Source organism: Miniopterus schreibersii (genome assembly GCF_964146895.1).
Source record: "Miniopterus schreibersii genome assembly, chromosome: 2".
NCBI classification, from domain to species: domain Eukaryota; kingdom Metazoa; phylum Chordata; class Mammalia; order Chiroptera; family Miniopteridae; genus Miniopterus; species Miniopterus schreibersii.
In genome coordinates, this window is record NC_138102.1 from 76306934 (window position 1) to 76324022 (window position 17089).

Below are 17089 nucleotides of genomic sequence, written 5' to 3' on the forward strand. Positions count from 1 at the left end.
ACTGTACTTTTGGTGTCATATCTAAGAAATCACTGCCAAGTTCAATGTCATAAAGGTTTACCCTATGTTTTCTTCTAAGAGTTTTAGTTCTTACATTTAGGTCTTGGATCCATTTTTTTAACCCACACCCAAGCATATGTTTTCACTGATTTTAGAGACAGAAAGAGGGAGAAGGAGAGGGAGACTGGGGGAGAGTGGGGGGGGGGAGAGGAAGGAGAGAGAGGGAGGGAGAGAGGGAAACATGGATCAGTTGCCTCTCTGACCAGGAACTGAAACTGAGACCCTGTAGTGCACAGGATGACAATCTAACCAACAGAGCCACACCAGCCAGGGCAAAGATTATTGCTTCCTGCGACAATATATATTGCAATTTTATCATAGATGTTTTAATAAACACTCTCATGAGGAGAAAGACTGTGTTCCTATTTTTCACTTAGATAATTAAAACTAAATACTTTCTATTTGAAAGCCTGATAAATTTAAACCAGTAGAAAAAATTTATTTCCATCAAATATGGAAATTCTTTTCATCAAATATGGAAATTCTTATTTAAATTATTAATAAAAAGATTTCAGTGGAGCAATTCCAGACAGATAGAGGAGCGTCTTTTTACATGGCACAAAAATATTTCCGCAACTTTGTTGTTTAGCTATCCTTTATGTGTCACTACATTACTTTAGATTTTTCGTATACATTAATTTCACTTTTAATTTGGATTCAACACAATTTGTAATAGTACTTGTTCAAGTATGCTTCAAATTTTGCACATAAACCTCTAAGTAGCTGGCTACATATAACCCCTGGACAGCAGAATGTTTAGAAGAGTGGAATACTATTTAAGTCATGATATATGGGGTGTGGCAAAAGTAGCTTTACAGTTGTGAGTACGCAAGTTTACTCTTGTATTATTAATTATTGTATTACTTTCCATATGAACTAAACTTTTGCCCCACCCTGAATTATTACTTTTTGTTAATCTTCACCTGAAGATATTTTTTCCATTAATTTTGAGAGACAGTGGAAGGGAGGGAGAGGGAGAGAAACATTGCTGTGAGAGAGACACATCAATTGGCTGCCTCCCGCATGCACCCGGACCAGGGCTGGGGATCAAACCCACAACCTAGGTACATGCCCTTGATTACGAATGGAACCCTCCATCCTTTGGCGCTTGGGTCCATGCTCTAACCACTGAGCAACACCAGCCAGGGCCCCACCCTTTATTATTATACCAAAATAACATTTTAAATTAGTCATTCTTAAATATCTTTAAGCAAAGGCCTAATTATGGGGTCAAACCAAACAGCATGACAATTTCACTGAACAAGGTAATTTTTTCATTCCCCCATTAAGAAATCGAAAGTTTTATGAAATGTACAAATATATAAAATTCACAGGTAACAGATAAAAATGTGTTTTCCTTTTTTTTTTTTTTACTTCTGTCTTCTGGATACAAGTGATTAAATAAGAAAAGATTAACTACAGAAGATGCATTTTAACTACAGAAGATACATTTAAAATTCAGGGTGGTGATGAGGTGTATGCAATGAAATAACATTCAAAAAGCCTGCTTCATCATTCAAAAACCTAGTTTTTGTGTTTAAGTGAATAGAAAGTTGTACTCCAGTGATTTTTTTCTGATGGGGAAATTAATGAATGAATAAATGTTTAGAAACTGTGTGTAAAGTGGATTTCAAATTACACAATTTATTCCAGAAAAGTCAGGACAGTTATATATAAGCCCCCCAAATATGTTATCATTTTATTATTAGATCCCCTACACTATTTAGAAGCTAAACCATTCATATTTCGGGAGTATTTTTGATGATTTTACTCTCTAACTATGAATAAATCATAAACATACCATGATGTCAGCCAAGAAATACAAAAGGTTTTAAGACCATAAATATAGTCAAATGTTGCTTCTCAAACATCTCCCATCTCAAACAATTTGGTTCTTGACCAAGCTGTGTATGGGGAAAAATGTCTTGGCTATTGAGCAAAACTTCGGTTCTCGACCCCACAACCCTTTCATGCTGATAATACTTGTATGATCAATCAACAGTCTCTCAGGTGACAACGGAGAGAATGCGTGAGTGAGTCAGTTTACTGCCAAATCTTGCATTGTAAACATCTCAGGGAATTCTGCTGTGAATATTTCATGATTTTTTGCTTTTGGGGGTCTGAAATGTATTAATTCAATTTGCATTATGTCTAATGGGGAAAAAATGATTTGGTTTTTGAACAAATTGTTTCTTGAACAGACTTCTGGACCAAATTAAGTTGAGAACCAAGGTTCCATTGTATGCTATTTATCTTAAAATTTTTTTCTTCTTAGGTATTATTCTTTTTCACTCAAAATTATAGTTACTTGCCCATTCATAAGAACTTTTAAATATAGACAATTATTCTCAGTATTGAGCACTGTGCTGAGGAGATACTTGGTTTCATGATTTCATAACTATCCTCCACTTGAACTGGATTAGCTATGTGGTAATGATTCCTGGTATGGGCCAAGCCATTTCTCCACTCCTATATCTTTTGTCCACTGTAAATATCATAGTGCTTCCATGCCTTAAATCTCTGCTTCTAAGTTTGCTGACTAAAAGAAAAGCCACCTTCCCTAACTAGATATAAAAAGAGCCCTAATGGCTAGGGGTAGAACCAAAAAAATAGAGCTATTTTAAAAAATCAGAAAACAAAACAAAACAAAAAAAACCCAACCATTCAGTTCTTTATCTTTACACAACAGTGTTAGTTCCATGCTGGAGGTTTTGGCCTGTGGGCTCTTAATGATCTCTAAACACTTCTGATATATATCAACTTTTTATTCTTATGACCTTCTAAGAAAAAAGTCATGTTGAAAGGTGAGAAAAAATAAATTAATGTCCTGCTTAAGAAGTCAACTTAAACATTAATCTGAGTAAATGGGAATCTTTCAACACCTTAATTCAGTTTTCTTTCCATATTACGTAACAAATTTAAAAAACAATTTAAATACGGCAAAAAAGATACATTAAAAATTCTAGGCATATCTCCTAAGTTCTAAAACCGTCCTGAGTGCAATAGAAATCACTGGTGAATTTCTGTATTTCTAATTTTATCAATAAGGAGCTGAAATAGTTTATTGAGGCAGCAATGGTACAGAACAACGAATATGTAGCGAGAAGACTTATGATGAAATCCTGATCTTGAGTGTTATTTCATTACACAGAGCCTCAGTTTCCTCTTTGTAAAATGGGCCTATTAGTGCTTACTTCATAGGCCTACTGTTAAGATTGTAAAATCTTAAACTATTATGAAGAGATTCCAAAATGGCAGCAGATTGAGTGGATCCTACACTGACACTCTCCCAGGACCAAACTGGAATTATAACTAAAATATAGAAAAATGATTCTGAACAATCACCTGAACACTAGCTGGAAATCACCCTCATAACCAAGGACATAAAGCGGAGACCGCACAGAGACTCGTAGGAAGAGCAGAGGCACAAGAGGGCTGGCCAGGCTCCCACAGGCAGCAGAAGTTCCAGCTGGATATCTCAGCTGCAGGTGTTTCCTACTGAGAACTCCGGGGTCTAAACCCAAACCTGGCTTCCCAGCCCAAGCACCAGAACTGAGAATGGCTGTGAAAAGCAGCAGGGTTTCTGCCTGCCTGGGAGAGAGGGCTGAAAATGCAGACACCCTCTTAAAGGGCCAACACACAAAATTTCATATGCAGCCACTCACCTTGGGCTCTGGTGGAGGGAGGGCAGTGTGGACTAGAACTGTGTGGGAAGAATCAACAGGTGCTGGTTTGGGGGCTGGAGCTCAGAAGGTAGCCATCTGGATTCCTGTGCTGAGTCATTCCCCAGTGCTGAGAAAGAGGACTTCTTTCTCAGGCAGACAATTACTGTGCAAACAGCTTTTGCCTGGGGGGAGGGAAATCAATTGCCCCACCCTGTTGGAAAACCTATTGCTCCACCCTGTGGAGTTTCTACAGCCTGAGGTTCATTAAGAGTCTGAATAACAAATAGCCTCTGCGTGATTTGAATCTTTGCCTGACTTGCTTCTGGGCCCATGCCTTGGGAAAGCAGACCTTGGTGAGCATCTTGGTCTTTTCCAAACGCACCGAGCACCAGCAGAGGGAACCACGAGGCTGTGAAGTGTGAAAATCTTCACAGTACTCAAGGCCAATAAAAAACAGCATCTGACACTGGCCTGCACCAGAGACCATTCAAAAGACTGTGAATCCTAACAGATATACCTAACACATAGAAACAAATCCATAAAGGCAGCCAAAATGAGGAGATAAAAAACAAGCCCCAAGTGAAACAAAATAATTCTCCAGAAGAAAAGCGAAATGAAATGGAGATAAGCAATTCTATCAGATATAGAGTTCAGAATACTGATCATAAGGATGCTCAACAGCATGAGAAAAGAAATGGAAACTATGAAGGAAATAAGGAATGACATAATAGAATAAACAATAGATTAGTGGAAGCTGAGGACTGGATCAGTGAATTAGAAGACAAGGTAGGAAAAATCCCTCAATCCGAAAACCAAAAAGAAAAAACAATTAAAAAACAGTACACTTTAGGGGACATGTAGAACAGCATTAAATGTAACAATATTCACATCATAGGAGCACCAGAAGAGAAAGAAAGCAAGGGATAAAGAACCTGTTGGAAGAAATAATGGCAGAAAACTTCCCTAACCTGGTCAAGGGAAAAGTCACACAAGTTCAGGAGGCACAGAGAGTCCCAAGCAAAAAGAACCGAGACACATCATAATTAAAATGCCAAAAATTCGGGACAAAGAGAGAATCTTAAAGACAGCAAGAGAAAAGCAATCTATTATCTACAAAGGCGCTCCCACAAGGCTGTCAGCTGATTTCTCATCAGAAACTTTACAGGCCAGAAGGGAATGGCATGAAGTATTCAAGGTAATGGAAGCAAGGATCTGAAATCAAGAATACTCCATGCAGCAAGGCTATCATTCAAAATAGATGGTGAAATACAGAGCTTCCCAGACAAAAAAAGGCTAAGGGAGTTTATCACCACCAAACCAGCAATGCAAGAAATGTTACAGGGACTGCTATAATAATAAGTTGAAATAGAGAGAACAAGAAACAGGCATGAAGAAATAGCTGAATGGATAATAAAACATAACCTAAATATATGCTGTCTACAAGAGTCCCACCACAGAACAAGAGATTCACATAGGCTGAAAGTAAAAAAAAAAACACCACTTCAGAATGACTTTAAAGAAGAGAGAGACAGCAATACAGTCATAGTAGGGGACTTTAATACCCTACTAACTTTACTGGATAGATCTTCCACACAAAGAAATCAACAAGGAAACAGTAACTCTAAATGACACACTAGATCAGATGAATTTAACTGACATTTACAGAACATTTCATCCCAAAGCTGCAGAATATACATTCTCCTTAAGTGCACATGGGACATTCTCAAAGATAGACCACATGTCAGGACACAAAAGAATTCTCTGTAAGTTCAAGAAGATTGAAATCATATCAAGTGTCTTCTCAGAGGACATTTACATCATGGAATATTATGCAGTTGTAAAAAGGAAGGGTCCCTTACCCTTTGAGACAGCACAGTAGGACCTGGAGAGTATTATGCTAAGCAAAATAAGCCAAGGCTAAAATAAAATTACTATAGATTGATTTAAAATTTTACATTTAGAAAAATTCAATGTATTTCACTAAGCTGACTTATTAAGAATTTGGAGGGCAAATTGCCAATTTTAAGTTGTGACTCCAGAGCAGCAAATACTAGTGGCATAGAAAAACAACTTGAAGAGCCAAACTAAGGAAAATATTGAAAAAAATTTTAATAAATTTATTTATTGTATAAACAGGAAAAGTAAAACTGACAGCCTAGGCAAAAAGGTGTGATTGCTGACTTCTGGACATATATTTATTTCAATTCTGCATTCAACTTATTTCTGTTTTTATATGGAGATAACTTTGAAAACTCAAATGTTTCAGACAAATCAGTGACAAAGGGCAAGGCTGCACTGAGTAGTCTGTTGATGTTACCTATTGTATTTAAGCTTAGAACTTGAAATCCCTATTATACTATAGTTCATTACGTTTGTACGTTTATTTCCTATTTAAATCAAGACCTGTGCTATTAAGTTTTGCCATGTTTTTATTTTCCTAAGAAAATATCCAATTTCATAAATAAGAAATTCTCCATTATTGTTCTTTGAATCATTTCTCCTGAACTGAGAAGTTGTTCAGGGTGAAAAAACAATAAACAAATCCATCCCCTTTCTTGAATTCTGGCACTAAAATTCAAAATTTATGGTTATAGTTTTTTTTAGAGAAACACAGCTTTGCCTTGAATGTAACAGCTCAGATTTCATTCAATCATGTTGTTAAACACATAAATGTCAAATATATGACTTTGAGGTCAGGAACACCTGGCATTTGTTTTAACATTGCCAAATTCTCAAAAACATCAGTTATTTGAACAATGACTGAAAAACGGCTGTAGTATATTGTAAACTTTCTCCATGTTCATAAATTATAGAACAATATACAGCTTAAGAGCCTAGATTTGGCATATTTACTAAATATCACTTGATTGTATCAGTAAGTTTACAAAGCCTTCTTTACCACCAAATGCTGAAAACCTAGCTTCCTTAAATTTGATCATAACACTCTTTACTACTAATACAAGTGCCAAAAGAGCAATTTGGTATTTTCGTTTTTGGCATATATCTTTCTCCCAGCAACATTCATATTATAAAACTATTCAAGATAATTAAAATGTCCCCACGAGTGGCACAGGTAGACAGTAACTTACACAAAAGTGAATTTTCATGGGAAATAAAAATAGAAAAAATTTCAGTTATATCTAGTGATGTATGCCAAAAGAATTACACTTCTATTGCAAACAGATTTTATATCATTTGCCCTATCAATTACTTACTTGATTACAATATTGTTATTTTATTTGTAGTACTTTCAGTCAGTCCTACATTTACTCTATTTATAATTCAAGAACTGATAATATTTTCTAGAATGGTATAATTACATGCTATTGCTATAATATTGCTAACTTAATAACATTTCTAAAAAATTATCTAGATAACCACTCTGAGAGAAATAATTTTTATCATTTCCTTTTACTAGCCCAGCTCTTGAGAACAGGCAAATTTACTAAGTCTCCTGAATTACAAAGTAATGTGTTCTATCACTTTTGCTTACAGGACTACTAATACTGATGGTAATGAATGGTGAATTTTCAGCTTTATTTTCTGTTTCCTAATTATAAAGTCAGTATCTTAAGATTTTTTTTTTGTAGATTAAAAAGATAGAAGCAATGAAGCAATGATCTTAACCTCTGACAATACAACTAAAGATGTTATTTTATTTAGCACCAAACTATATTTTAAATTATACAGAACCATATAATTTGTCTACGTATCCAAAAATACAATGTGAAAAATCAAAACATAGCTCAAAAAAAGAAAAAGTGGGAAGAAAAGAAATATGACTATTTCTGAATGTTTTATGTTAAGCAACAGAAGTTTAAGAGCTTTATTTATTTTTAAAAAATATTTCTTTTATTTTTTAAAAATATATCTTTATTGATTTCAGAGAGAGGAAAAGAGAGGGAGAGAGAGCGATACAAACATTAATGATGAGAGAGTCATTGATCAAGCCCGCAACCCGGGCATGTGCCCTGACTGGGAATCAAACCCTGATCGCATGGATCCTAGGTCAACGCTCAACCGCTGAGCCATGCCCTGCCAGGCAAAAGTTTAAATTGAAAAAGAAACTTAAAAAATATTTCATCTCGCCTGGAGGAGTGACTCAGTGGCTGAGCATCAACCTATAATCCCAGGAGACCACGGTTCAATTTCCAGTCAGGGCACATGCCCAGGTTGCAGGCTTGATCCCCAGTAGGGGGCATGGAGGAAGCAGCCGATCAATGACTCAACAATGATGTTTCTCTCTCTCGCTCCCTCTCCTCTCCCTTCCTCTCTCTGAAATCAATAAAAAGAGAAAAAATATATATTTCATTTCTTTACTCAATTTGTAAAAATGCCCAAAACAATGCCATTATTTAATTGTGACAGCATCAAATATATGAAATACCAATACTCCACAACTTCTGGAACATCTACATTCCAAAAGTGAATAGCTTGAAAAAAAATATATCCCTACTTTAAAGAATCAATGGCATTAAAAATATTTAAAAAATTAGAAAAGAGGGCATACATATACAATCATACAGAATCACTGACTACTGTCACTATGTTCTATTTTTCTGGTTATTGTTTAATTTGGAAACATCACCATTTTAGTACCTTAGATTAAAGGGAATTCCAGGCATATTACCTAGAACAGACAACAGAAAGCATACCAGCTACGAAACATTGCAAATGACCCATGTTTAAAAAAATACTGCAGAGTATCCAAGAAAAAATGTTTGCTTAGAAATTTATAAAGGAGATGAAGAATGTGACATTATATGTGCTTAAAATTTTGTTAAAAGTTAAATATGCCTATTTCTTTTTGAAAAGTGGACTGTCTTCCAGTCTTATATAGTAAGAGTGCAATATCAATTGAAAAGACTTCTTTTTCTGAGACTTAAGTTGAAGAAAAGCTGAACTGGATTCTAAGGGACCAATTAAGAAGCCCAGCCTGGATTATATATGATTCTTTGGGGATTTGCAAATGTTTCCATTCTAGTTTTCCAGAGACAAAAATATAAAGGGAAAAAATTTAAAAAAAGAAGTGACCTGTGACATTTGGCTACTACTCTTCAAACTGGCTCATTATTAAGTTTTCAATATTTAATTGATTTCCACCCTAAAAACTACTTATCAAGTTCAGTAGCTGAGAGACATTATTTACTGGGTCACTAATGCAATGGTATGAGATAATGTAAGAAAAGCATCTCAAATGTTTTCATTTAAAGAGGGCCATCCCTCAACGTCAAGAACAGAAACAGCTGCACTTGAGTTTCATTTAAAGATGTAGAATTAGCTCAAGAAATAAATCAAAATGAATCTTTTTGGTAAAGGGTCTCAAATACTTTTAAGGAAATAAGAACCTTCTCCATTTACCATAACCTGGATTTGAGATTTTTTCTAGGGGTATAAGATTAATTTTGGCTAACCTGTTAGAATTATTCCCGTAGAACTTACTCGCTTCTCAAAGGTTAAATGACTCAGGGTAAAAATGTTTCATATTCTAAGAAAAGAGGTGTGCATGTGTATGTATAGAAGGAAGGAAAAGGAATTGCCTTCCTGTTTTTCCCACCTCCTGAAGTTTAACAGCTAAATTTTAAGGACTTCACAAAAAAGTCTGAAGTATAACCTAGTGAAATGTAAAAAAATATTAATGAAAAAACAACTTCTTAAATGGAGAGCATACTTCCAATTTATAAAACCATAAAATGTCAATGAACCTGAATAATGATAATAATAATATTACTTATATATAAATTCCTTTAAAAGAAAAGGGTGTAAAATTGTGATTCTCAGATTTAGAGATGCTAGAGCCTAGCTGTAAGATCCTTTCCCAAACAGAAAACTTACCTATGGCTGCCCAGTCGGGGTGGCTGAGCAGCGGAGCATGGACCTATGATCCAGGAGATGGAGGTTCAGTTCCTGGTGAGGGCACATGCCCGGGTTGGGGGCTTGATCCCCACTAGGGGTCGTGCAGGAGGCAGCTGATCAATGACTCCCTCATCATTGATGTTTCTATCTCTGTCTCCCTTTCCCTCCCTCTCTCTGAAAACCAATAAAGACATATTTTAAATAATAAATAAATAAATAAAATAAAAAGAAAACTTACCTATGGCATTTTTCTTTCTCTAAATTGGATTAAATAAACACCAAACTTCAATGTGTAGAGAGGGTAAGGGGAGGTTAGCAAGTTGTCATTCTAGGATGGCAAAAAATTAGAAATAAAGGAAATGACATCAAAAAGTAACTTTTTATAGCAATGGTAGAGGGGCTGCGAGTTAATACTTACAAGATAAGAATTGAACTAAGTATGGGGCTGTTTTATTACGGTCTTCATTTTATTGTTATCAAACCTAGGAAAAAATAAAAGTGAAGACTTTAAAAATTTGTTCACATTATATGTTAGAAAATTTTCAATTGAGGTTGACAGTTTTCTGATCCCTATGAAGCAAAGAACAATCACAGACTATAAAATCCAGCAGCAACATTTCTATATTTCAGTCCAGAGTATTACTGTTATTTTTGTTGTCAATCATCACCCAAGGATATTGTTTTTCACTGATTTTTAAAGAGAGGAAGGGAGGGAGTGGGGGAGAGAGAGAGAAACATCATGTGAGAAAGACATGTAGATTAGATGCCTCCTGCAAATACTCCTACCCAGGCAGGGATGGAACCTGCAACCTGGGTACCCTTGACCAGGAATCGAACCCTGGCAACCTTGCTCTGTGTGTGTGCGCGCGCTGGGCGGGTTGGGGAGAAAGGAGGTGACTGATGCTCTAACCACGGAACCATACTGGCCAGGGATTATTGTTAGTTTTTGAAACTCACTTTTCTATTACAAATACCTTCTTAAAGTTTAAAAGTCAAATATGTAAGTGTAATTAAAACTCATTCTTCAGTGTCTAACTTGAAGCACAATGAGCTTCTGGAGAACATCATAATTATAGATATTTTAAGATAAATTCAAGATCATACTGCAAGATTGACCAATCTCTCTCTCTCTCTCTCACACACACACATATACATACATACATGCTACTGCAAAAGCTAAAAATCTACATATTGCCCAATTTCAATAATTCTATTATGAATACAAAGGTGAAGGTGGAATTAAAAAAATACATAAAGAAATCTTTGAAAATAATGTTATAATCTATGGCCAAAACAAAAGGAAATGGAGTTGTGAAACTGTCTGAATTCAAGAGTAAAATGAAAGAGTAGTGAGAAGAATAAGAGAAATTATTTTCATGGTTGTTCTTTAATTTTAAGAGTAGGAAGGATTAAAAGCCAGTACACAAAAAAGGAAAACATTACATCTTATCTTTAAAAATAAAAGAACTGAAAAATATCCTGGAAACTTAAGTTGGTTAAAAGGTCTGACTTCTATTGTACATATTATAAGTTGTTCTTACACCAACTAACAGTTAAGCACTTACTACAAATCATAGAATAGAGAGAACAAACCCATCAATGCTCTTAATGAAACATTCATTCCAATTGTACATCTTACTGTAGAATGTCTTCACCGCCCCCCGCAAAAAGGAAAGCACTATTGTTTCATTAATTTGAAAAACAAAACAAAAACCCCAACATTTTAAATCCAAAGAAAACCCAAGATAATACCAAAATGAATCTCCACGTCTTAGCCCTGGCCCTCCAATCCAGCTGTATTTAATTCTAAGATTCTGCCATGCTTACTTTGCTTAATTTTTTTTAAAAAAAGACTACACATAGTTGAGTCCCGCTTGTACCATATCCTGGTCCCATTCACCTCTCTCCTGATACAATCACAATCCTGAATTGATTTTTATTTCCTACGCATTCTTTTACATTATTACTATAGATTCAAATATTTAAAACAGTATATATCACTGTTTTCAAGCCTTATAATAAAAATTTACCATGCCATATATATTTTATATAAATGTTGCTATATTGTATATAACCTTTTGCAACTTATTTTTGTCATTCATCCATGAATACACACAGCTCTCACTTAAATAGCAGTATAACAAAGAGTTCATCATATGATTATGTCATAATTTACCATCTCCTGTTGGTTAACATTCACACTGTTCTCAAATTTTTTCCTATTAAAAGTAAAAGTAAGTAAGATTTTTTTCACACCTCTTAGTTTATCTAGGACATCTCGGAATGGAATTGTTGGGTTCAAGCCTATGTATATCTTCAACTTTACTAGAATTTTGTCAAATGCTCCCACAAGCAGCATAAGAAAAGTTCCCCTTTCTGTATTTTCTCCAATATTTAAAACCACATTTAAGCCCGGCCAGGCGTGGCTCAGCGGTTGAGCATCGACCTAGGATCCAGGCAATCAGAGTTCGATTCCTGGTCAGGGCACATGCCCGGGTAGTGGGCTCGATCCCTAGTCGGGGGCGCACAGGAGGCAGCCAATCAATGACTCTCTCATCATTGATGTTTCTATCTCTCCCTCTCTTTTCCTCTCTCTGAAATCAATAAAGATATATTAAAAATAAAAAAAAAATAAAACCACATTTAAGAAAAATAGCTACTATGTAGATGAAAATTTTAAAAATTCTTAAGTGATCAATTCATCAAGTGTAGGTATACTAAGTGTTCCAAAGAAAGAGAATAGGCTAAAATTTGGCCCAAGATACTTGCACAAAAATAAAGCTCACATAATATAGATTTTCTTCACATAATTGAAATACCAAGACTTAATCTATAACTACTGTGGTAGAAATGACAAGATTCATAATTAGTTATTGAACTTAGATAAACAATGATCAAAGAGAAAAAAAAGCAGAAAATATAAATGGTTTATTGGTGTGAAGAATCCTCATTTCATTTTGGGCAGTGCTTTTTACATGTGGTGCTTCTAAAAACAAAACAAATAAACAAAAATCACAGCTTGGAAAAAACTCAAATTCCTGAGCCCCAGCTCTAGATTCTGATTCAGTAGGTGTGGAAAATGTTTTATTCTAGGTTATTCTGGTACAGGTAGTGACAGATACTTTACACAATAATTAGCAGTAAAAATAAGATATTTTCAATATAAAGGATTCTGGAACTCACTTTCTGGTTAAGGGTCATTTAACAGTACTTAATGCTATCTGTTAAATTACAGTATTAGCCAAAAAAAAAGTAACCGCAATTTATGGTTGAAGATGTTGGACTTCACAATGTTAAACCAGGTTATGGGCTCATTTATCATTTCAGATAACCAAGCACATAGTACAACAAAGCTTTTTTGAATAATATTGGCAGGGAACTAATATTCTTAGTTTACTGTAATTAGTAAGGGAAAACATTAAGAGTAGAAGTAATTGGTTTTCATTTTAATGAAGATGACCAGGGAAAAACTATGGTTACCTTTTAAAAGAAATGCTACTGCAAACGTCAGACTTTAAATTAAGACATTAGGCTCTTAAGCTAAAATAAAATGTCATTTGTGGTTTCCAGCAAGAATGTTACAAATGAAATCAGAACTTTAATAGAAACTCAATATTCCCTTCCCTGTAATTACAACCTACTGGAATTATTTAGATACAAAAGAGAAAAATGTACAGATATTTAGGTGATGTAAATCTGTGCAATTCGAATTGTAAAAATAAAAAACACTCGTTTATACTATTTGAAATTACAAAGTCCTATTGCCAAAAGACTTAGAATAATCTGCATTTTCCAGATATAAGACATTAACAGTGATAAAAAGTAAAGACTTACGAGTTTCTAACTGCAGCGTCCTTTGTATTAGTTACATACAATACTAAGTAGTATAGAGTGGTGTGCTTTTTAGTCATAGTGAAACCAACAAGAAGTTGGCCTTGTTTAGAATGGGCTATATAAAACAAAAATATGGATCCCAAATATGGCCCCAAAGCAAAAGAAACACTCCTATGTGGCCACTGTCAACTTTTCTTTCCTCAATATTAGCTAACTTGTGTTATTAGCAACTAATTACTAATTGTTCCAGTTTACCAGCTTAAAAGTGAAAAACATGAAACACAATACACACTTCCAGAAGACAGGTTTCCATTCAGAGGAAATTAACTGAATAAAAATTACATTAAGTAAAACCAGAGTAATAGTAAAAAACAGTAAGTCTAAAAACTATTAAGTATCTACTGTTCTCTTTATGCTCTTCTGGGAAGATGCCTTTTTGTCAAAGAATATATTCATTATACTATATATGAGTTACACTGACAATTGGGCCCTTCATACCTTGTCTGTAAAAACTGGTGGGTGCGGGCTCTTTTGGCACCATTATTGCATATTTGATGTTATTATGTACAACAGCTGAGTAGTAGCAGCAATCTCCCAGCCCCTGTTCCCAGCTGTAAGGGACAAGAACAAGGGCTGTGGTGACACTTGTTTATTCACTGTTGCTGCTGCTCAAGCAGCAAACTGAGAAAAGTGTACACAACTAAGAAAAAAAAACGGTTCAGCCCGACCTACCTAACAGGTCTGCTTACATCATTATACAATACATTTAGAAGGAATTTTTTTCTTTAAAAAGCTGGACAGGAAGAGGAGAAAAAAAGACAAAATTGGTGTTTTGATTAGAAAGGGAACCTATAATGTATCTAAGGAAATAAATTAATGAGAACTCCTAGTTTAGATTTAACTGCTCAATTATCAAAATTCTCAGATTGTTTTATCCAGGTTCAGCATAAATTCATAAAGAGTATTTTCCCTAGCTATTCTCCTGGAGTATAAGAAAGTATCTAAACTTTAATCAGGAAATAAAATTAAAAAGCTCCAGGCTCCCAGGTTCCACATATCTAATCACTACCACATGTTTGACATCAGATACTATTCACACAAAAAAATGATTTTTTAGCCTATAAAGTTTTTACAAAAATTCCAACTATTAAAAATTATTACATGTAATTTACTTACTTTAAATGTGTAATACAAAGCTAAAAACAGTACATAATATTAATGGATGATTAACAACAGAAATAAATTGTTCCACCAAATCACCTTTAAATTTAAATGTGATGTTATTTATGAACTTTAACACCTAGGGAAATTTTTGATTCTAAAAAATATTTTAAAAATCTGAAAAATTAGGAAACCTATCAATTTTTTTTGTAAGTGCTAGAATGGCAATAAATTTTAAGAAATATTTAGCCAAAAAGGCTAGGTTTGATATTTCTTAAAATAAAAGTATAAAATACAGTAAATTAAGATCATAATACTTTATAAAAAAAAACAAACCCCAATCTTTTATTTTCCTCAAAATTGCAAACGCAATTTTTCTGCTTAGCAGCTCGATAATAAATAATACTAATAATAAAAATAAAAAATAATAATTCTGAGGGTCACAGGATAAAACTTCTAAATATATGTATTATAAAAGCTATATAATAAAAAAGAGCAAATATCAAAGGATGTTTAAAATTAAGACATTTACAAACTAATAAACCAATAAACCATTAACCAGAAGATTAATCCGTATCAGCAGGTACATTTGAAACATGCTGCATGTTTCTGTTCCAAGTGATTCTAACCATGAAAATAGGAAAGTAAAACTAAGCAAAATTATATGTTAGTGAAATATCAAAAATGTGGTTTGTGATACTGAAAACTTAAATTCTACTTCAAAGTAATATTTAATTAAAAAATTTAAATCCTCACATTAAATACTGCCTTTTGAAAATGCTTATCGGAAAATGTAATTCTGATGCATTATGTCTTATTTGAAAAAAATAGAAATAGATCAAGGATATACTTGCTAGTCAAGAAAAAATACACAAAATATACTCATGCACAAAACTGCTTCAAATAAACATTTTAAAAACTTTTATTAAGAAAGATAACTTTATCTACTCTTTAATGAATCCTCAGCAACACTATAAAACCTCTATTAAGGCAAGTTGTTATAGCTAACAAACTGCTTAAGATATAAGTTGTTCTTATAAATTAGCATTATACATCAATGACAAATAATGAATAACTTCAAGTCCCTTCATATACAGATACGTTAAATTACCTCTATTCTAGTTTATCCAAATATTCTTCCTCCCCACCCAAGGATAACTATTTCAATAAAATAGGAACACTGACAGTATAACTATATTTTAGAAACAACTAAGAATTTCTCCTTAAAATAAATGTTATTTAACCCTAAAAATGCATTTAACAAAAAATATAGACATTTGCACAAGTAAGATAAATATTTATCACTGGAAAAAATAACAGTAAATTCTTCCCCAAAATTCTGGCATAATGAAGTACAAATCAAGGCTTAGTCAGATATAGATAAGGAGGTCTGCAAATTTACAACAGCCAAAATCCTTACAAAACGTCCTTTAAGGGACAGTTAAAAGATAGCCAATCACACTTTGCAGTAAAAAACTTTATTACTATGTCTCCTAAAATAACACATACTACAAATTAGTTTCTCACCCTATATAAGAACTGACCAAATACAAGAAAACTATTAATATCTGCATCAATTCTTTCAGATGTTAAATTATTTCCTAAGCTCAAAATCTGGAAATTTATAAGCCAGTATATAGAGAGAACAATTTTATGATGCTAAAAATTTGTGTCCAAACAATAAGTTTTGACAATTTCAAAGAACACAAATCATAAATTCTCTAAATTAGGAACAACTCTGTGGATTTATCTCCTTATCTACAATATAAATGTAAAAGCTGTCTCTCTTCACCCATTTAATTTGATAAGGCTGTGTGTAAGATACCTGGATTGAAAGTGATAAATTGAACCTGGATTTTTTTCCCCCCAGACACTCAGAAATCATATTTTAAACTTTTCATCTTAATATTCTTTAATCTGGAAAACACTGGTTAAATTAGAGGGGAGAAAATTTTCATTCTCTTCCTATTCAAACTCAGCTGCTTTTTCCTAACATTCTCAATTCAAAATTTATCTCAATCACTTATAGCATAATGACATCAACACCTGAATTTCATCCTTATATTAAACTAATTTCTGTTAACTTTTAACATTTTATTTAACTTTAACTGTTAATAGATTCACATTCCTGGATTATCTATCTAATATCTACTAATACAGAAACATCCAATGTTAGTTTAGCATTTTGATATGTGTCTCAATGTTCAGAAATTCTTAAACATACATCTGAGAATTTTCTTTAAAAATATTTTAATGCTGTTTAAAGATATTGTTTAAAGATAAAAGCAGTTTTATGACCATGATAATTACACTTTACTCTTAAGACTAAATTACACTTTTCTAATGAAAACAAATCCTTGTAATTTCCTATATCTAAAGTATATAAAGTAAACATTTTTAGGTGAAAAAATATTTAAAGAAAAATTGTAGTACGTTATATTTCAGCGAACTTTATGTAGCAAGTAGTTTTTAAAAAAAATCATACTAATTCTGTTCAAGAAGTTCATTTTCAT

General features: G+C 33.5%; 1 protein-coding gene across 3 annotated transcripts in view; it reads right to left on the minus strand.

Annotated features, from left to right (window-relative positions):
* The window catches only part of LOC308553266 (uncharacterized protein), a 115781-nt gene that overhangs the window by 47029 nt on the left and 51663 nt on the right, over positions 1–17089 (minus strand). For 2 of the 3 annotated variants that reach the window (XM_081129073.1, XM_081129072.1), the window contains exons 4-5: positions 10000–10063; positions 9820–9909 (exon numbers count right to left, since the gene is read on the minus strand). The gene's annotated coding sequence lies outside the window, so the exon portion shown is untranslated. Of the gene's footprint in view, positions 1–9819; positions 9910–9999; positions 10064–12299; positions 12568–17089 lie in introns of those variants that run through there. The other variant, XM_081129074.1, reaches the window with a different exon arrangement.